This window comes from Cryptomeria japonica, chromosome 10 (genome assembly GCF_030272615.1).
Source record: "Cryptomeria japonica chromosome 10, Sugi_1.0, whole genome shotgun sequence".
NCBI classification, from domain to species: Eukaryota; Viridiplantae; Streptophyta; class Pinopsida; order Cupressales; family Cupressaceae; genus Cryptomeria; species Cryptomeria japonica.
In genome coordinates, this window is record NC_081414.1 from 805,515,179 (window position 1) to 805,538,258 (window position 23,080).

Sequence of the window (23,080 nt, forward strand, 5' to 3'; positions counted from 1 at the left end):
TACAACAATCTCTGCTCAGTACATCACACCGAAAGATGAATTCATTTATTCACACATATATCACTCTATAAAAATGCAAACACAACCACCATAAATGAATTACATGAATCTAACACCCATATATACAATTCATCAATCTTGACTACAAGGTCAGCTCAAAACTCTCAACACCTAATCATAAAATTACATCACACGATACATAAATAAACCACCAGATCAATACAATGCCATAGACGACATAACATGGACCCAAATCAAATCATCGAACATGCAACACCACCAAAAATCTTGCCAAGATCAACCGCAACACACTACACCATAAAAAATACCGCATAACATGAAAAATATCACCGCACCCAAAAGATCTTCAATATATTGCACAATGATCAATGCGGACCACCAAAACAAATAGGGCACGACCATGAGACACCAACAAACACATTAGAACTATCCACAATAACTGCACCAACACCACTTAATCAAATCTTCATCGATCAACACACCAACACATAAGAACACTCAACGAAATCAATCTAGACTAGAATGATAACTTGCGGAGCACCAAATCATGAACCATATGAAATGGAGATACACATGAACATCCAAAACACTCTCTGGAATCTGCAATTTAAGATATGATCATACCAGAGCACAACGGAACAAATATTAGACTCTGTCAACCACTGAACAGAAAAACTAAAACCTCAAACTGGATCAAATGGTATGATCAAGTAAACTTCTGGATCACTGAAACCAATAAAGAAGGAAGTATATCTAGTTGATTCAACATCCCAAATAGATAAACCAGCTAGATCAACTCACTGCAATCACCAGATCACCAAACAACTCTCTGCAACACCAAAACATAAGAATATGTTGACATCAATGACAACAACATATCCTAGTAGCAACAATATCCAACACATGCTTACATCATACTCAAATGTTTCTATGTCCTTTCTACATGATCACATCATACATGACAATTTTTACTTACATATACACTTGATTGAGGGTGTTTTACATATATAATTACTTTTCCTCACTAGGGGAAAATTGAGGGCAATATTTTGTCTCCCATCACATGATCTTTCATGATCACATCCTTTGATTTACACTTTGGGCCAACACATTGCTAGACATAACCTTTAGATTCATTGTCCTCTCCTCAAGTCAAACCCATAATGATATATGCACTCAATTTGAGGGGGATACAACACATTTTCTTAAAACTAACTCATGCTTTCATAGATTGTGTAGGCAACACTATTACAACTCTTCAACAACCCTATACACTATGATTTCATCCTCATATTTTTACATGGCCGCATGCTCGTATAGATTGTGGGGTCCACACAACTTCCAACTCCATGACAACCTTATGCGTTTCCCTTCACTTCCCTGTTCTACGTGCATATATTTAGTAATGTCATAAATATAATAAGGTCATACTCAACTTGTGTATAGTATTGCACACAAGCTAATCTTAATTTTGCACCTCTCACTTTTCATGGCCTTATCATTGCCATAAACAAAATCAATTTGAATTTGTTTAGATTTTCACCCTCTTGGACAACACTACGAGCGTGATTCTCATACTTGGATAAAATTGCACCACGTCCTTCTCCCCTTTTTCCAAACTTAAAATTTCGTTCTCTCAAGGCCAACCTTTCAAATTTGATTTTCACTTGTTAACTTACATGTCAAAACACCTTGCATTAAGCATTAGGATCTAGTATTTATAGATAGTCCTAGGTCATTAGTTGATCATTATATTATTTGATCATCTCATTGCATAACATTGTATCACATAATTACAAAACATGTTTTAACACTCCTGCATTAGCAAATACATCATCACATCAATATCATAGGTACTTGGACTATTTACATGGAGTTTCTTTGATCCTTGCTCAAAGGCCTTTCACATGTTAACAAGGAAGTTGGAAATCTTCCCTCTAAATACATAAGATTCTCAAGATGCTTTTCAACACTACCATTGCTTTAGACGTAAGTACAATTAAAAACCAACATGTACTAAAAATCATAGCAAATGAAGACAAATCCACATATAAACAAAATATTAAGTAATAAACTATTAATGTGACCTCATTCCAAATGAATTAAAATCACTCAAATTTGTTGTAGTCTAATTCAAACCCGAAAGCCTAAATCTAATTGTCAAATATAACATACATACTAAAAATCAATAAAAAGAACAACTCTTCTATCATTGTCTAATTTATCATTTACAATCTCTCCTTTTAAATTTATTTAAATCTATTTTCAATTATCACTAAATAAATTTATAAATTAATTGAAGGGTGTGTTTATTTCTATGTAGAGATGTACTTTCCTCAATCTAAAGAAAGTTGCTGGCCTCCTATATTGGAAGTTAAGCATCCAGTAGTAGTTTAGTTGTGGGCCGACGTGAGGCATCTAAATAGGACCTTTAATTTTCAAAAAGTATACTTTTTGAGGAGATTGCTTTCCCGGAAGTGGTCTATTCCCTTTGACAATGCATTTCTACCATTCATTTCTACATACAATCATTAAGAATAATTTTTTTTCCTTTAAAAATTTCTGCAAATTCTACCTCGTCTTTTATCCTTTTCGCTTTTCTTCCACGTTTCAATGGCCAACTTGTGTACATTTGCTCCATGGACAACCACCAGCAATGCGAACAGCTCGGCTGGATTTGCAATCTTCTTCTCACCTTCATTCAAATGGTATTTTTTCAATTCTCATTTCTGTTTCGTTTTGTTACAGCCGAAACCTTCATTTTAATGACAAATGTTATAAAAACAGTTCTGCATTAAACCCTAACTCATCTGGCAGTCCATGTCGGAATCGGGTTTCATGTCCGAAATGAGTTTTAATTGTCTTAATAGAATATTACGCGCTTTTATGACAAATTAGCGCATTTATTATAATGGCGTTGATGGTATTAATTAATGCTCGTTTTCTAAATTTATGAGTCTCCATCTAAACAATGCGATTCCTTTTTAGAGAAAATTTAGGGGGCCATAGTAGCTATCATTAGTTAATACCGTTAAACTATTTGTTGCAGTACAATCGGAGCGTATTTGTGTTTTTGGATTGGTTTTTTCCTTTTGGGTACCTGTGTTTTAAGTATTTCGACCTCTAATGTTTATTTAATGCTATATGCGTCTTAAAATTTTCACAAGGTGATCCTAGACCGCGTACAGTAAATTTCATTAAACAACCGCCAGGCTTAAAGATTTCATGGCATTTAAAATGCCACAGAATTGTTGACCTTTTGTGTAAATGGTTTGATAGCTGTTGATGATATTATTTGGCCCAGATGGATTTTGATTTTGGAGGGAGTTGATTTGATCTTGGAGGTGTTGGCCTTACCTCTATCATGGGTCATGACTCTCTTTCATTTTGGATGCTATGTGTATCTGTAGCAATAATTTGCAGTATACATGTTGTTGGATTTCAGAGAGAATATAACAGAATTTGAATAGAGAATAACAAGAAAGGACACAAAATACATATGATATTAAACAAGAATGCTGCAGCATATCATTCTTATTGATTTTCCCTGTACATTGATTTCCACACATATACATAGAACTCATGTCCAAAAGTTTATTTATAAACTCCAATGTTGTTAGCGGTGCAGACTGAAGCGGTGGAAGAGCAGATAAAGATAAAATCTATTAACAATTGTTAACATGAGGCAGTATTTACAAGTATGATGTGTTGAGGCGGCGATTACAGATAAATCAATTGTGTACTTCTCTTGTGAGATAAAAATTTAGGTCATTATTTAGGCAGGGGCATTACATAAATCAATTGTGTACTTTTCTTAAGAGATAAAAATGCTATCATTCTTTTACAAAAAAGTAATGCATCAAGCCTAAATCTGTAATTTAAAATTCACTCTACATGACATTATTGAATTCGTCTTTTAAACTTCACTATTGCTAGTGTAAATCAAATCATGAACATACAAACAGACTGTAAATAAGTCATCAATACCGTTGGATTTGATATATTGTATGTTCATTTTCAGTCCTGTTGAAGCTTTTTTTTAAATATTCATTTATTCTACTGTACCAAGCTCTTGGTGCTTGCTTGTGAGCATAGAGTTATTTTTAACTTGTAATCTCTTTGTTCTAGTAATCTCATATCCTGGTAGTTGTTCTATAAACTTTTCTTACATTCAAGAAACCATTTAGGAAAGCTGATTTAACATCAAACTGATATACTAATCCTTAGATTGTGTTGCCAATGCCAGAACAGTCCTTATAGTATCCAATCTCCCTACAAGAGCATAGATTCATTGGAATCTATTGGAATCTATACTCGTCTGTTGTGAGAAGCCTTTTGCTATCAAACTGATATACTAATCCTTAGATTGTGTTGCCAATGCCAAAACAGTCCTTATAGTATCCAATCTCCCTACAAGAGCATAGATTCATTGTAATCTATACTTGTCTGTAGTGAGAAGCCTTTTGCTATCAATCTTGCTTTGTGTCTTTCAATGGATCCATCAGCCTTATATTTTGTTTCTAGACCTATTTTAGTCCAATAACATCCTTTTCTGGTGGAAGATCTACTAACTTCAATGTTCCATTTCTTTCAATAAAAGTAATCTCCTCATCCATGGCCTTAATCCAAATTTCATTATTTTACTGCATCTACAAATTGTCTTGGTTCTATATGAATATGAAATAGTAAAACAAATTTTGTAAATGAATCAAGACTAGTAGTTTTTTCATAAATTTCTTTGAGAGCTTTTACCTTCATATGAGGAGGACTAGAACTTGAAGGAGGACTACTTGATGAAGGTGTTTGAGTAGAATGTGATCTGCTGCTTGGGCTAATAGAGATGGAGCATCTTGTACCGTTTCTATTTTTATTGTTTTTTTTTTTTTTTTTCTAATTTCATTTTCAGGTATCTTTTTCAACAAAAATTACATCATGAATGACTATCAAGTCTGTGGTTACTAGATTATATAACCAATAACCCTTTATCTCCTCATTGTACCCAATAAAAATACATTTCTCACTTTTATCATTAATTGTTTATCTCTTTTGTTCTTCCATATGAGCATAAGCAATGCAACCAAATACATTAAGATGAGCTACACCTGGTTTTCTTCCACTCCTTGCCTCATAAGGAGTCATATTCTTTATGTTGAAATCGTTTGCCATTGCGCCAAAAGCTCGAACTATGAACACCCTGTAGCATCCTAAAATTGCGACACTTGCAATTTCGACTGCATTTGGGTCTTCACGATGGCGATGCAACACGGAACCTGAATGGAGACCCCGAAACTTGTTCATGACATCAAAAACTGCATTTTTCAGCACCCTGGCCTGATCCTCCTTGCACCCTACTATCCCTGGAGGTGGGACCATGGCGCCCAGCGCCCTAGTCCCTGGCCCTATTTTGGGCCTGGTCTCTTATGGGGCTTCGGGTCTTTAAGTTTGCAAATTGGAAAATAATGTTTCCTGGTCGGCCTAAGGTCGGGAAAATCAGTCTATCAGCCCTAATTGACAAGTATATAAACTACATTTCCTCTCCCATTTGAGGAGGTCGAAAAAAGGAAATAAGAAAGAACAAAAGGCAAAAGCGATATTCAAACATTCAAGCATTCAAGCATTCAAGCATTCCTTCAAGCAATTGAGCATTCTAAGTCTCCATTCAAGGCTAGGTGTTGCATTCAAGACAAGGATTCAACCATTGAAGAGGAGATCACATACAACATACTACATACATTACACCTTCGCATGTAAGAATACAAACATTCTTACAACAAGGTATCAGTACTTGTTTACATTACAAACATTTACATTTACAACATTCTCATTTCTTGGTTAATTCCAAAACCGGGGTTTGACCTAAAGGCAAACCCCTCATCCCTAACCCCCCAATCGTCCTCTCTTTTCTGTGTGTAGGTTGCAGGTACGCGGCTATAATTGAAGATCTGGAATCCTTGTGCAGAGACGAACAGATCCCCCTTCGTTTCACGGATTTTTCGGAGGACCGTGTGCACGCTGGGCGCCATCGTCCCGTCAACTTTCGCTCAAATTTGCAGAACAGCACCGTCTCGACATTTTACTGCTAATTCCAGGTCCGCAGCTTCATCCCATATCCCTATCTCTATTTATAAGCGAATCTTTCCTACTTTACATGCATTCCTAGTTCAATCTTTCTATCTACATTCTCTACAAAAGAGGGTATCCTTGATGTCTTAACCCTTGAAACTCATTTAGAATCCAATCTTGCATTGCGTGGGATTGGATCTTGTGGGTTTCAACCCCTCTTTTGAATGTAAAGTCTCTCCTAAATGAAAACCATCAACCCTAGTGACTCTCCCTTCTCTCTCCTTGGAGTCGGGGAGGGGAGAACAACTAGGGTTCGATTTTTCCGCTTTACATTTTGGTGACCCCAACGTGAACATCCTCATTCTGATTATTCATAGTTAGATCTGAAAAATTTGCTTCCTTAATTACATTTCCATGTTTGATCTTTTGCAAATTTTAGAGGCTAATTGCATAAAAACCCTAAAATTTTCTTTTTAAGTAATTAAACTTGTGAAATGTTTAATTGTTAATGCTTGTTTCAGATCTACCCTTCTATTGCAAATTGTCAATTCATATTTGTGCTTCAATTCTGAAAATTAAGTGGTTAAATGTCAAAACCCTAATTTTTAAGACCTTCTTGATTCAACCTTTGACTGATAATTTCACTAATCAAAACACCTCCAAATCGGCTGTAACTTTGGATTCCGCAATAAAATCACAATATCTTTCGTCCCTGAAAATTTGGAAAAAAGTTGCGAGGACCGTGTGCACCTCGAGCGCCATCGTCCCCGACATTTTTTCCGAAATTTCGGGAGCTAGATCTTACTATATTTTTCTGCTAAAATCCAGAATTTTGGCTGATTTTATCGATTTTAACACCTTCAAAATTAAAGTCAAAGTTGGTCTAGCGATTGCTTGGATTGAGGCTTCTAATCATTCAAAAATCATTGAAATTGAAATTCATATCAAAATTGTGTTTCTTATAGTCCTAAATCTGAAAAGTGTGTTAGCATTCATTCGAAATTTCAGTGTTTTATTCAAATTTTTGCAGTTTGTGACTTTTGAAATTAAGTGTTTAATTGCAACAAACTTGATTTCCACTTTCAAATTCGAATTTTGCATGAAATCGAGTCAACTTTTAAATTTCAAAACTTTTATTGCTTTTAGTATTCCCTCTAAAATCATAAAATTCAAAATTTCAGTTTCCCTCTCTTTTTCAAAATTCAAAATTTACATTTTTCAACAATCTTGGTAGGGTTCAATTTTGAGATTGCAACTTTAATTTGGCCTATCTACAAATCGTAAAATCACTCAATTTTTTCAGATTAGCTTTAAAATCATCATAACTTTCATCCCTGAAAATTTCGAAAAAAGTTGCGAGGACCGTGTGCACTCCGTTCGCCACGGTCCCGGACATTTTTTTCGAAATTTCGGGAGATTGTCCTGATTGCATTTAACAGCTTAAATCTAGGAGATTGGCTGATTTTATTGAAATTTGCTACCTCTAAAATTCAAAATCTTCTCTCTTTCTTTAGTACATGAGTTTTACAACAATAAATCCTACTTACACTATTCCCGTTAGACGAAGCCTTAGAATTAAGTCTTTCCAAGGTTTAATTACTGAGGAGATGAAACCTAATTTGAATGGCCTTTTTAACGAGGACGTGGGTAATTCCTCTAATCCTCTTAATGATGAAGAAGCTCTCCATGAGGTTTCTGTAGAACAACTTTCGAAATTGGATAACCAATTTGATGATTTTCGACAATGGATGTCTCAAGAATACCCTGATAGTGAAGCTCTTTCATTAATTGAGGGTCTAAAACGTATGGTTCAAAGTGATAAGAATGGAATTGATATTTTGCGTGGTATTGCACACATTGTGGATTCGAATGTGATGCCGATGAAAAGTTGTGCCGAAACCTTAGGTTATACACAACCTCCTACTCAAGTTAATCATTCTATTCCTTTGACAACTTCTATTGCTAGTATACCTACTTTTACATCAAACATAATGACTACTTCAATACAAGACATTCCACCTATGATCACAAGTCATGGGGGCAATCCTTCTTCTTCAATCAACCCTCTTCCTTCATTCAATCTGACTTCTTCATTCATTCCTTCAATGAGTGTTCCTATTATATCTCCACAAAGGAACACGACGCAAGGGGGCAATTCATTTAACCCTTCCATTCCTCCTTGTAGTGTTCCTCCTTTCCAATCATCTCCTATGACTAACTATCATAGTGTCCCACCACCTTACTCTCTACCTTCTTTCAATAACATAACACCTCCATCACAATCTAACACATCTAATATGAACTCTTCGACTGAAGCGACCATTAATAATCTTGCACAAACTGTCTCTTCTTTACAGCAACAAATTGCCTCTATGAATCAATCTAAGTTTAGTGTGCCCACATTTGATGTTGCGAGCCCACTTTCTCTTGACATTGTTCGAGCTATCCCCCCTAAACATGTTGAAATTCCGCATTTGGAGCTTTATAATGGTAAGGGTGATCCTCTAACACATGTTAAGACCTTTCAAACAATATGCACTGATTTTGCTTATGACCAAAGGTTGCTTGCAAAACTGTTTACTAGAACATTAAGAGATAAAGCCCTACAATGGTATTGCTCGTTGCCTTCTTATTCTATTACTTCTTTCGAACAACTTGCAAATGCTTTTATTCAACAATTTCAAAACAATATAAGTCCTAAAGTTACTTTGATTGATTTAATGCATTGTAAACAAGGTGTTAAAGAAAAAGTGACTGATTTCATTGGTAGATATAAGCATTTGTATGCTCAAATTTCCTTTCCAGTGCCTAACAATGATATTCAAAGAATCTTTATTTCTAATTTACAAAAAGATATTAGAGAAAAACTTCTGTTTTCTGAGTTTACTTCTTTCCACCAGTTGTGCGCAACTCTTCACAATTATCAACTGACTGTGAGTCAAATGGAACAAGCAAATCCTATGGCTCCGAGTGATAAGGGTGATAGTAGTCAACAACCATTTGGGAAGTTTAAACCGAACAGAGAGTCCATTAAATTCAATGAAAACATCATCAACAACAATGTGAATGCAGCATCAGGTGTGCCTCCTATTTCTAAGTTTTTCAAGAAAGAAAGAAAGTTCACTCCTTTGAATGAATCATTGCATAGTATTATGAATAAGTTATTGGAACAAAATGTGCTTACTCTTCCTCCTATAAGGCAAATAGATCCTACAAAGATTAATTTGCCCTATTTTGATAACAAATCTTTTTGTCAATTTCATCGTCATCCTGGGCATGATACTGAAAAATGTTTTGCTTTAAAGGGTAAAATTCAAGATCTGATTGATAATAATACTATCTCTGTTTCTGGTGTGAATGATAAAGGCAACACATCTGTAGCTCCTCCTAACCAAAATCTTAAGATTTTTACTGATCCATTGCCTTCTCATACCTCTAATGCGATTGATACTACTGATTCCTTTGTCTCACCTGATGATCTTGTGTCCATGACTCCGAATGTGATTAACTTTGTAGAGCAGCAGAAAATCCCTAAAGAACCTTCCATCACCTTTGATTCTAGTGAAACTATCAGGGCACCTGATGGTCCTTTATATATAGTTGCAAAAGTCAAGAATACACCTTGCCATGGAGTGCTTATTGATCCTTCTTGTATGGTTAATATCATTACTGAAGAATTTCTTTTTACTTTGCAATTGAATCAAGTGATCTTGATGAAACAAATGTGGTTGTGAAACTATTTGATGCATTTTCTTCTCCTGCAATTGGTTCTATTACATTACCTATTGAGGTCCATAACAAATCCCTTGATGTGGACTTTGCTATTATTCCATCGTCCGAACAATTTCGTGTGAAGCTAGGCTATCCTTGGCTATCTTCCATGAAAGCTATTGCTTCTCCTATTCACAAGTGTTTGAAATTTCCCCATAATGGTGAAGTTGTTACTGTCAATCATAGTCTCTTTAAACCAGCTGAAAGAACTTCTAGCGTTTCTATTGATTACTTTTGGCCCAAACAATTCCAATCTCTTCCTCCGCGAAGTGATCATCTTTTCAAATCTTATCAAAAGTGGAAAAAAGATATGATCCTATCTCTAAGTGAACCTAGAACACCCAAACTTGACATTCCTATCGTTCTTGAGAAGGAAGTTCTTCCTTTGAAAGATAAAACTAATGTCTTTCCTCAAGAAGATTCCCAACCCATTCCTATGAATGTGACTATGCCTATATCTAATAAACTTCCTAAAAGTAGACCTATACCTCCTCGTCATGGGGGGCTTGGTCTACTTCCTAAACCAAATATTCCTCCTTTATATGGAGCAGTTCCTCCTCCTTCCTCTTATGGAGAGAAGAGACCTTCCTCTTCTCCTATTGTTCAACCTAAGAGACCACAACCTAAACACCCAAGTGATAAGGATGAGAATATTCCTCCTCCTCACTCTTCTCAACTTCCTACTAAGACTAGACGAAATCGTTTTGCACGTGAACGCCGACGAAAGCATCGTCTTAGAGCTCAGGCAGCTGCTTCTCAAACTTTGCAATCCCCAAAAACACCTTCAACCAATATTATTCCATTTTCTCCTCAGCTGACGATTGAGCCGAAATCTCCTAAACATAAGATGCATGATGGTCTTGATCCTGTGCGAGTTAAAGATCCTATTTTTATAAATCTTGATGATGACATAGATGAAAATGTTATTCATGATGAAAATGTTACTCCTGTTCATTCTGATAGTGAGTATGAACATGTTGATGTTGATAACCATTTATCTAACGAATTTTCTAAAGCACTTATCCTAGCTCCTAGACAAGAACACCGTGGCTTGGGATATGAACATAGCCCTTGTTTAGATCTTGTGATAGCTCCATCTGCTGTGTTGGATGTTCCTCCTCTAGCGTGTTTCCTACCTTCCCGAAATATTGATCAGCAAGATCGGGGGGTAGATGACATGCTAGACTAGTTCATTAGCATAGCAGATTCTCTCCTCCTTTTGTTACTTCTTCTATGTGTTATTCTCATTCTTCTATTTGTTGTCCGTAGTGTTGTCTACTTGAGGACGATGCAAAACATTGAGATCTCTTTTGGTCTCTCTCATGTTGACTCAAAAGACACATGTGTTCCCTTCTTCTAGGTGACCTTACTTGATTGGGGAATGAAGAACAATTATGCATACATACATATGATATACATGAATTATCATACAGCATATTGACCCCGAGGAAAGCGAAGTCACCTTGTGCTTTGTGTTTTGTGTCTATTATCCTTGGGCTTATCTCACACTTGGGGGCTAAATCCTTGTGATAACGTGCTCCTTTCTCATTTCTTATATGTATCACTACCTTAAAGCAATCACCCCCGGTGAGGCGTGTGCGATCGCTTTAACATAGGGGGGCATACATCCCGTTCATATCTTTTCAAGATACTTGAAAATTTCTTGACAAATTTAGCTTTGCCTTGAAAATTTTTGATATCTTTCTTGCGTGACTCATAGTGAGGGAACCTTACTACTGACAGTCATGGTTCTCCCTCGTGATCTTCCCTTTTACTTTGTCAATCGAAGTCGTAAGATCCTTAGTCCACCGGGGGCTTGGTGTATCTTGCCTCCTTGACGTGGTGAAAGTTTTTCAATGTTGTTTCCTTGTACTTTACCGGAAGTATGAGCGTACGCTTATACTCCCGCTAAAGTGGGGGCTAAATGTAGCGTCCTAAAATTGCGACACTTGCAATTTCGACTGCATTTGGGTCTTCACGATGGCGATGCAACACGGAACCTGAATGGAGACCCCGAAACTTGTTCATGACATCAAAAACTGCATTTTTCAGCACCTTGGCCTGATCCTCCTTGCACCCTGCTGTCCCTGGAGGTGGGACCATGGCGCCCAGCGCCCTGGTCCCCCAGGACCATGGCGCCTAGCGCCCTGGTCCCTGGCCCTATTTTGGGCCCGGTCTCTTATGGGGCTTCGGGTCTTTAAGTTTGCAAATTGGAAAATAATGTTTCTTGGTCGGCCTAAGGTCAGGAAAATCAGTCTATCAGCCCTAATTGACAAGTATATAAACTACATTTCCTCTCCCATTTGAGGAGGTCGAAAAGAGGAAATAAGCAAGAACAAAAGGCAAAAGCGATATTCAAACATTCAAGCATTCAAGCATTCCTTCAAGCAATTGAGCATTCTAAGTCTCCATTCAAGGCTAGGTGTTGCATTCAAGACAAGGATTCAACCATTGAAGAGGAGATCACATACAACATACTACATACATTACACCTTCGCATGTAAGAATACAAACATTCTTACAACAAGGTATCAGTACTTGTTTACATTACAAACATTTACATTTACAACATTCTCATTTCTTGGTTAATTCCAAAACCGGGGTTTGACCTAAAGGCAAACCCCTCATCCCTAACCCCCCAATCGTCCTCTCTTTTCTGTGTGTAGGTTGCAGGTACGCGGCTGTAATTGAAGATCTGGAATCCTTGTGCAGAGACGAACAGATCCCCCTTCGTTTCACGGATTTTTCGGAGGACCGTGTGCACGCCGGGCGCCATCGTCCCGTCAACTTTCGCTCAAATTTGCAGAACAGCACCGTCTCGACATTTTACTGCTAATTCCAGGTCCGCAGCTTCATCCCATATCCCTATCTCTGTTTATAAGCGAATCTTTCCTACTTTACATGCATTCCTAGTTCAATCTTTCTATCTACATTCTTTACAAAAGAGGGTATCCTTGATGTCTTAACCCTTGAAACTCATTTAGAATCCAATCTTGCATTGCGTGGGATTGGATCTTGTGGGTTTCAACCCCTCTTTTGAATGTAAAGTCTCTCCTAAATGAAAACCATCAACCCTAGTGACTCTCCCTTCTCTCTCCTTGGAGTCGGGGAGGGGAGAACAACTAGGGTTCGATTTTTCCGCTTTACACACCCGATACAAACCCCAGATTTAACCCGACCCACAAGAGGTGGTTAAGCCATGCCACGAGTCCCCAAGGAGGTGCTGACCACCAAGTCAACAATCTCCCCCTTAGCACTGACTGAGCCTTCAACACCCATTGAAGGGAGACTCAAACCTGTGACCCAAGGCTCTGATACCAATTGTTGGAATCATTTGCCGTTGCGACAAAAGTTCGAACTATCAATGCCCGATACAAACGCCAGATTTAACCCAACCCACAGGAGGCGGTTAAGCCATGCGATGAGTCCCGAAGGAGGTGCTGACCACCAAGTCAACATTTCACACATTGTGTTGGACATCAATTTAGCAAGTAAATAGATGTAGCTATTGCTTCAACCCAAAAATATTGAAAAGATTCTTAACCTTGAGCATGCTTTTAGTCGTCTTTACAATTCTACGGTTCTAATTTACACCTACTCCATTTTGTTGAGGAGTATAACTTTCTGTCAATTGCCTTTGAATACCATTTTTTTAGCAAAAATCTTGAAATTCATTTGAAGTAAATTCTTCCTTTCTATTTGTATGTAGTGTCTTCAAGGAACAAGCACTTTGTTTTTCAACATAAGCTTTAAATTGTTGGAATATAGAAAACAATTCTAAATTTTCTTTGACAAAATATACCCAAGTTCTTCTATTGCAGGCATCAACAAAAATACAAAAATACATGTTTTTATTGAGTGATACAGTCTGCATTGGACCAAAAAATATCAATGTGCACTAACATTCAAAGATGAAATTTTTGTTTTGCAGCAATGTGATTGCTATCACTTTTATCATTGATAACACATTCACTGTTTTTTAAAATAGCAAAACATCCTTTTTCAACAAGCTGTCCAACACTCAAAAGATTATGAACTATTCCTGGCACCATAGTTTAAAAATTTGGATTTGACAATTATTTGATTGAGCCAAAATCTTTGACTACTTGAGAATTGGAAAAAACTTTGCAAATCTATCAAACATAAAAAAATACATAATTTAAAAAAAATGCTTTGAAGACACATGCTAATGAATTTATGAATTGTCTTCGGATGTGTAGTGTCGCGGTTAAAACACTTCGTTGGTGAAGCGGCCACCAAGGTTCAAACCCCTGCCAGGCCATTATGCTCGCAGAGCTTGTGCCTTCTCACTGGGCCATTGAACTTGTGGGTTTGAACAAGTGAAGTGTGGGGATGAGGTTCCTTGTTTATGGCCTCAGTGGAGCCAGAGGGCGTGTCATGTCAGTGTCACTGGTCACATTAAAAAGCTTACCAGGCATAAAAAAAGAAATTATGAACCATATTATTGATTTCCTTCATATATTGATCAAATTTAGAGTTCAATGTACTTAATAAACCAAAAACGAGTTGAAGTTTCAATACATATAAACATAAGGTTTTAAAAAAAGGCTCCGCTAGTTGTCCACATTTATGTTACCAGAAACAAGAAACATAAACTTCAACAATAAAAACAACATGACAAGAAATAGGATATTTAGAGGTTGCATATAAGAAATGGTTCTTATATATATATGCCTTTCTTAAATTGGAATAAATATATAATAAATGTTACTTCAAAATTATTTAAAATCATAATACAATACTCACTCATTGCAGATTTGACAAATTGAAATCACCATGAAATATAAAGATTTTTAAGGATTTAAAACTTGTATCTTGCACCCTTAATAAATAAACTTCAAAAACACAATAAACTAATCAAAATAGAAGCTACTTTGATTACATACACAAGTGTGCAACAATAGCATGAGTAAAAATGCAGATTTTAGCTGAAGGAAACAACATTTTTAGATATGTAAATACTGTCAAGTGTTTAAGGTGTACAAAACTCATGGATTATAATATCCATGACATCAAAAAACAAAAATCACAATATGGAGTGATGAACTATGGTAGAAAGGAGCTTTTTTCCCTCAGCTCAATGTTACTGGCACTATGTGTAGTTGTGTGCTTGTGTGTCGCAAACAAGTTTGCAAGGTGGCTCCTCAACACAAGAGAAAATGTGATTTCCAGCAAGATTAATATAAAATGAAATCATAATTAAGTTTATTTGCAATCCAGGGACATTTGAAGAGGTACGCCAATTGGGGAAAAATTCTATTTAAAGGAGGCCAAGCAAGGAGAAAGGATCATTATGGAACATATATTTTATATTTGATTATCATTCCTTGTGGAATGTAGAATGTGGTTCTATAAATAGAGGACGAAACCCCCCAAAGACTAGAGATCTAAGGATGAAAACCCTTGATTTCTCTTGCCAAGTTAGTGGACAAAAACCTCTAACTTTAGATAGAAATTTAGGAAATATTTCACGACATTTTAGATTTTCAAAATTGTATTATAACTTCAAATCTGAAGTTTATAATTATCAAAATTAAAAGTTTAAAGTTAAATTAATATTAATTATTCATTATGCAAGTATTATGTAATGTCCCCTTTTGGGAGGACCTTGGATTTTGCCCTAGAATCACAAATTTAATTGTAAGGAATGTAATATAGTTATCAACATAAACCTTGGTTTAGATCTTGCAATCATTTTAGAAAATATTTGAAATATAATTCATAAGACCAATTATTTCTATTTAGGGTTGGGGATCCTAATCAACAATTACAAGCACTTACATAACAATAATTGTCTTATTCTAATTAGATAAATCATACAATAACTATCCATGGTTCCATTCCCATAATTGATCATATTTAGGGTTTAGAGAGGAAATCCACAAAGAGTGCCTGGTTATTGTTCAACTCAATTAAGCCCAAAAGTGCCCAGTGCTTGACCAAGACAACACGTCCCTTGGTCCACAAGCGGAAAGAACATCCCGTGATGATTCCATCCCTTGGGATGGGCTAATTAATTCAAGGGAACCTGGGTTATAGAGGAAGACTGTTCAGCCCAATTAAGCCCAAGAGCGCGCAACGCCTGACCAAGACAACTCGCCTCATGGCCCACAACGGTAGGAACATCCCATGATGATTCCATCCCTTGGGGTGGACTACTTAATTCGGGGGAACCTATGTCTACCACCTCTTCCTAACATAATTCTTTCCATTCCCATATGATTGCCATTGGGGATAGATTAAGAAGTATAACAAGTTTATTAACACCTAGTAAGAACTAATAAAAGATCATAGATGCATAAGATAATATTTATCTGTTGGTGTTGGAAATAAGCCACACCCAGACCGACGATGGACTGGTCCAAGAGGGGCCAGTAGCTCAGTGGTAGAGCACTCCAGCAGTGTATGGAAGGTCCTAGGTTCGAGTCCTAGCTGGTGCATGTCTCAACATGGTATCAGAGCCAGGTCCAGGCTAGGAGCCCCAAGCACACGAGAGGTGTGGCTTAAGGGGGGGTGTTGGTGTTGGAAATAAGCCACACCCGAACCGACGATGGACTGGTCCAAGAGGGGCCAATAGCTCAGTGGTAGAGCACTCCAACAGTGTATGGAAGGTCCTAGGTTCGAGTCCTAGCTGGTCCATGTCTCAACATTATCCTCATTGCATATATTAAGCATGCATATCAAACATATACTCATGCATACCACAAGTGAACAAGAATGCTACTGCCTAAAGTAGATAATACTCATGTAGGAGATATCAATCCCCTTTAGAAAATTCATAGGCACCAACCCATTGGAGACACCAATTCCCACAACTGAGCACCAACTCAGTAAGAGACACCATTCTCTTTGAGGCACCAACCTCTAAAAGAATAAAGTGAAAAGTGACGGATCTTCTTGAATTTGATCTGATCCTCCTTCACAAATCTGCTCAACAAGCTGCTTTAACCTGCCAATGATCTTTGTAATGTCCCCCTTTTGCAAATGCCCTAACTTTTGCCCTAAAATCAAAACAAGAAATTGGATAGGGGAACAATAACTTAGTCATATGATATACCTAATTTGATGGAATTCAACCATAGGGCAGCTAGAATAAGGTGATAGGGTTCCCTAGAGATCCTTTACCCTAGGCCCAAGAGTGGATATACCATCGTTCTTGTCCTCACGTGGCCCTTGCCATTCATATGAGGTGGTGTACCTAGTGAGGTGTGCTATAACTGTTCCCCTTCACCATGGCATCCTTTCCCACTTCTTATGATTGGATTCCTTAGCATAGTGATCCACCATGACGGAGGGTTGGGGTGCATTTACAATAGGGTGTCCCGGAAATCCTTCCCCTCTAAGCCCAAGGGCAGCACTCCTTGTACCCCCTTGGCATCATGGGATCCCTCGATCACCACCATGAGGTGGTGTACATAGAAGAGGATCCCAATGCTGTTTCCCTTTCTTATAAGCCCTTAAAACCCTTATCATGGCTGATCATAACATTTAAGGCAAACATACAAAGAGTCCTACATTTTATATATATATATATATACATACATACATATAGATATATATACATACATATAGATACACACACACACACACACGTATACATATATACATATAAACAACTATCATATTTCTGAACTGTATGCACATTAATCAACAGTGAGCAGTCATAAACAAGATTCATTATGGTATGTATATCACAAGAAACTCATACCAAAATCACAGTATATGATCAATCTGCTGTATGCCTTAATTTATCATCAATATCAATCATCAAATCTGATCTCGTTGGATTGAATGAATTACTTTGATTGTATGACTCGAGTATTGGTGAGTCATGATTAAGTGATGGTTGATTAGGTGATTGAAGAGTGATGATGTAATGAATGCTGGTTTCATTTATTGGTGAATGATGATTTGATAGTATGAGTCGCTGATTGATTGTCTGCTTGATTTGATAATTGATGATTGCTTTTGTGAATCCATAAGTGATGAGTAATGATCGAGTTAATCATCCTTGAATGCTTGGAATGAGCTCTCCTCTATACTTTATTTGTGGAATAGTCACCACCTTTCATAGGAATTGAGGCACCACCTTCCATAACAATTGAGTCACCACTTTTCATTGCTGCTTTTGAGAATAATACAGTGTTCCATGGGGACGTGTCCCCCCCTTTTTTGGCTGCGTCTTGGAGACGGGGACGTCTCCAAGATGGGGGGACGGGCACGCAACGTCCCCCGCCGTCCCGCCACCGCCACCCAAGCGCTGCTGGAGACAGGGAGACGTCTCCACATCTCCTTGGATGTCTCCGCGTCTCCCAAGGAGACGTCTCCGTCACCCCCACGTATATGCAATGTTTAAATTTAATTTTTAAAAAAAAAGTGAGATTTGTCATTTTGTCTTTGACTCTAGTCTCTTTTGTAATGCTATTGCTATTAGTATTTGTATTTGGCTACTCATTGTAATGATGAATCATGTGATCATCTTTATTATTATAGACTTTCCAATGGCATCAGATATTCATATTTTCCTTTTTTGATATAATAGAAATCTCCAATTTGACAATTTCATTTGTCAAATTTTATTTAACAATTAGCAATTAGCAATTAGCATTGAAGAAATCTTGGTATTTAGGTTTAGTATTTCAAATTTCCTATAGTTTAATTTGAAATGTAATTCTTATACTGTTATATTGTCATACATCTTTTCAAAACTAGTTTTTCAAGTACTATATGTATATGTATAACTATATCAGCACCACCACCCCGCCACCCCCCACAGTTGTCCCCAAACTTAGGCTTTTGGTCCCCCCGTCCCAGAAACCCGTCCCTGTGTCCCCGCTTCCCCCTATCCCCAATGCCGGTGGAACACTGGAATAATATATAATTCTCCAAATTGATCTCCCTTCCATCTCTTCCTCAAATGAACCTTCTTCCATTTATATCTTCCCATGAGAGGGAGAGATCGCATCTGTTCATCATGCTTGCCCTTTGGCAAGAGACACAAACTTTCACAATTTCCACCCTTTGAATTAGTACAACCCTTCATAATTCTTGCCCTTTGGAAGAGACACAACCTTTTAGAATTAGCACCCTCTGACAGAGTGCAATCCTTTATAATTTCTGCCATTTGAAAGAGTCACTTCCTTATCTACTTCTCATTCATTTCTTCTTTCATTAATCCTTCCTTGATTCACTTGCTTATTCATTTCTTTCCTCCTTCCCCTTTTTAAATGATCTCTTCTCCCTCTATTTCTCATGTTTGAGAGAGTCACAACTCTTCTTTCTATGTCTTTTGACCATTCAATAACTTAATTACATTATATATATTATATTTTAATTTATTATTAATTCCTATTTCAAAATGGGGGCATTACAGTCCGCCCCGCCCAAGATTGCTTGTCCTCAAGCAATGATCATGGAGTGTTCAAGATGATTCCCAATATGAAATGGCTTTGGAAACACACATGGAACAAACTTGTTGAAAACACATCAAACATGATGCAAAGCATATTCAAGACATAAGGCATACATTAGGAAGGCACACACACCATGAAGTAGTCATGCTAATAACATGATAGACATGGGGCAAACACATAAATACTTGAAGCACAAAGCATATATCAAACACACATAGAGTAAACATGCTGAAAACACATCAGACGTGAAGTGAACATGTAAATACACATAAGATATGAAGCATATCCATGATTACACATGAAGCACGAACGTAATTACGTGGAAGGCAGGATTACATAAATGCATGCAAGGCATGAAGCATACATGTAAGACATAAAGTAATCACTTCAAGTATACTCTTGATTACACATCATACACATGAATACATGTAGAGTGTAAAGCATGTAGTATACACACAAATACACGTAAGGCATGAATCATACACACAATTACATGTAAGGCGTAAAGCATGAAGTGTACACATGAATACATGTAAGGCATGAAGCATACACACAAATACTTGTAAGGTGTAAATCATACACATTAATACACATAAGGCATGCAATATACGTTTGAAAGGCACACACATAGAATTGCAATGTTGGCCTTTTGATTTTATTTTTGACTTATTTAAGAGAAGGGCTAAATAGTTAACCCTAATTGAATGGCAGTTAAAGTAGGTTTTTCTTGCAGGCTGGCAAGAACAATGCTTTGATACCATATGTAACATCCCCTTTTTGTAAACGCCCTAACTTCTACCCTAAAATCACAATTTCAAGTAAAACAAGAAATGGAATAGAGGAACATTAAATTAATCATATGATATACCTAATTTGATGGAATTCAACCATAGGGAAGCTAGAGTAAGGTTACTTGATAGGGTACCTCATGTGGCCCTTGCCATTCATATGAGGTGGTGTACCTAATGAGGTGTTCTATAACTGTTCGCCTTCATTATGACATCCTTTTCCACTTCCTATGATTGAATTCCTTTGCATAGTGATCCACCATGATAGAGGGTTGGGGTGCATTTACAATAGGGGGTCCTGGAAATAATTCCCTTCTAAGCCCAAGGGCATCACTCCTTGAACCCCCTTGGCCTCATGGGATCCCCGGTCACCACCATGAAGTGGCGTACTTAGAAGAGGATCTGAACGCTGTTTCCCCTCCTTGTGAGCCCTTAAAACCCCTATCATGGCTGATTATAACATTTAAGCAAAACATACGAAGTCCTACATTATGGCATATATATATATATATATATATATATAAGCAATCATAAACAAATATCATATTTCGAAATTGTATGCACATTAGTCAACAGTGAGCATTCATAAACAAGATTCATTATGCTATGTTTATCACAAGAAACTCATACCAAAATCACTGTATATGATCAATCTGCTGTATGCCTAATTCATTATCAATATCAAATCTGATCTCTTCAATTGAATGAATTACCTTGATTGTATGACTCAAAGTATTGGTAAGTCATGATTAAGTGATGGTTGTGTTGTGACGTTTTCACACATCACCCCATTGCAAATGGGAACCCCCACTTTTTTAGGTGTTTAGTTAGGTCGTCTTAGCTTGGTATGTTTAGTAGCTGTTAGCCCTTGCTTATGAGAAGTGAATAGGTCTTGTAAAGTCAAGATTGGGGTTGTGTTGCCACTTGCCAACCTTGCTAAGGTGGTTAGTGTTGCTGAAAGTTGTCAATTTGCAAGAAAAAATCTTAGGGTTTGAAATGGCATGAACTAGGGTTTTGATGTGAAAATTGGACAAGGGCATGAATTTGGTCCAAAAAGGTCACCTTGACGAGTGTTTTCTTAGCAAGTTCAAGTTTGTGCAAATGAGAACCTTGAAATGTCAATTTGATTGAGGTATGAATGAAGGTGAAATTTCCGCCCTTCAAGTTGGAGAGTTTAAGACTTGGAAGAGGTACAAACGAAATGAGGAACGAACTTGGTATGAATGAAGGTCAAAATTTTGCCCCATCAAATTTGAGATTGATGAAATGAATATGATGCAAATGAAACGTGAAACGAATTTGGTACAAATCGATGTCAAAATGCCACCCCATCCAAGTTTGAGATTGATGAAGAATCGAGGTACGAACAAAATGCAAGATGAGTAAGGCACAAATGAAGATGCAAACACCAAATTGCTTGTGCAAATAAAGGTGGAATGGCCGATTTGACAAAGTAGTTTTGTTCATGCAAAGAGCCAGAGACAAATTACATCAATCAACCTTAGTACAAACAAACTCAAAATTGCCGCCAAGGTTGTCAAGTCCAAATGAACATGAAATAGCTGCCAAGTTCAAGAGGTCCAAATGAAGTAGAAAAAGCCGCCAAGTTCATCAAGTCCAAATGAGGCATAAAAAGCCGCCCAAGCCTTCAAGTCCAAATGAAGATGAGAAAGCCGCCCAAGCCTTCATGTCCAAATGAAGATGAGAAAGCAGCCCAAGTGATCAAGTCCAAATGAAGGAGAAAAGCCGCCAAATTCAAGAAGTCTAAATGAAGGAGAAAAAGCCGTCCAAGCCTTCAAGTCCAAATGAAGATGAGAAAGCCGCCCAAGTGAAGAAATCCAAATGAACATCAAAAAGCCGCTCATGTTGTCAAGTACAAACAAAGTCAAAATTGCCGCCAAGGATGTTAAGTGCAAACCAATAGTACTGTGCTGCCCAAGTTTTACTTAAAACAAATGCAAGGTTGAATGATGATCCACCTTGATAAGGCTAGATGATCAAAGGATCAAGACAACTTAGTACAAATGAGGCTTCAAAACCCCATCACATTTTGAAATAAGATTGATTGATCGCTTGAAGAAACTAGGGTTTGCATTGTTCGAACATGCAAATGAAGTCTCAAAAGCCGCCACATCAAGTCAGACTTGGGCCAAATGAAAATGGTGCAAACGAAGTGCAAAACACTAAAGTACAAATGAAATATGAAAAGCCGATTTAACATAGGTACAAATGAGAGCCTAAATTTCGAAAATCTTGTGCAATTGAAAGGACAATCACCGATTTGACAAGGAGAAGAAGTCGGTTGTCTCAAGGGTAAAGCGCTCAACAAGGAGATTTTTATTTTATCTAAACAAGTCGGCCTAATGAGAAGTTGAAGTGAAGTGGTGATTTTTAGCCCTTAGCGCCTATAAAGGGGGGAATTTGTAATTCATTTTGTCACACATCAAAGCATCATTCAAGCAAAATCAGATCTGCATTTAAAAACACTAGCAATTTTTATCTACAATACATTCAAGGCAATAATTTTGAAGGGCGATTTCCTATCTTCAAGACAGCGATTTGACAAAGGGATCAGCAATTTGGACAACCAGATTTTGATCATTTCATTGATCAAAATACACTTTCAAGAAAGGCGAACTTGATTAGAGGGATCTTTGTCCTAGTTTGAGAGGTTTTCAATCCAATTTGAGGGCAGCCTGGGCAGAATTGTGTGAAAATTCACATTGCATAAGACCTATAGCAAGCACAAAATCAGACATATGGAAGTGAAAGGTAAGTGAAGTTGATTTGTATTTTATATATTTGATATCCTTTTGTTTGCTTTGCAGGTGACAAAGGAAAAAGTCAAGGACAAATCTGATTGCAGGAAGATCAGAATAACACTCTAGAGGGGTAGTTCAACATCAAGATAAAGTTCGAGTCATGCAAAGCAGAGAACAAAGTCAAGGTCGTGAAGCATGAAGGAGACAACTTATTTGACGAAGAAATGTTTTACAATCTTGA

At 37.2% G+C, this 23,080-nt stretch overlaps 1 protein-coding gene across 4 annotated transcripts in view; it reads left to right on the forward strand.

Moving 5' to 3' along the window:
* Window positions 1-2,507: 2,507 nt before the first annotated feature.
* Window positions 2,508-23,080, forward strand: part of LOC131079905 (uncharacterized) — a 29,139-nt gene continuing 8,566 nt past the window's right edge. For 3 of the 4 annotated variants that reach the window (XM_058017947.2, XM_058017949.2, XM_058017948.2), the window contains exon 1: window positions 2,510-2,729. The gene's annotated coding sequence lies outside the window, so the exon portion shown is untranslated. Of the gene's footprint in view, window positions 2,730-23,080 lie in introns of all 4 variants that reach the window. The other variant, XM_058017951.2, reaches the window with a different exon arrangement.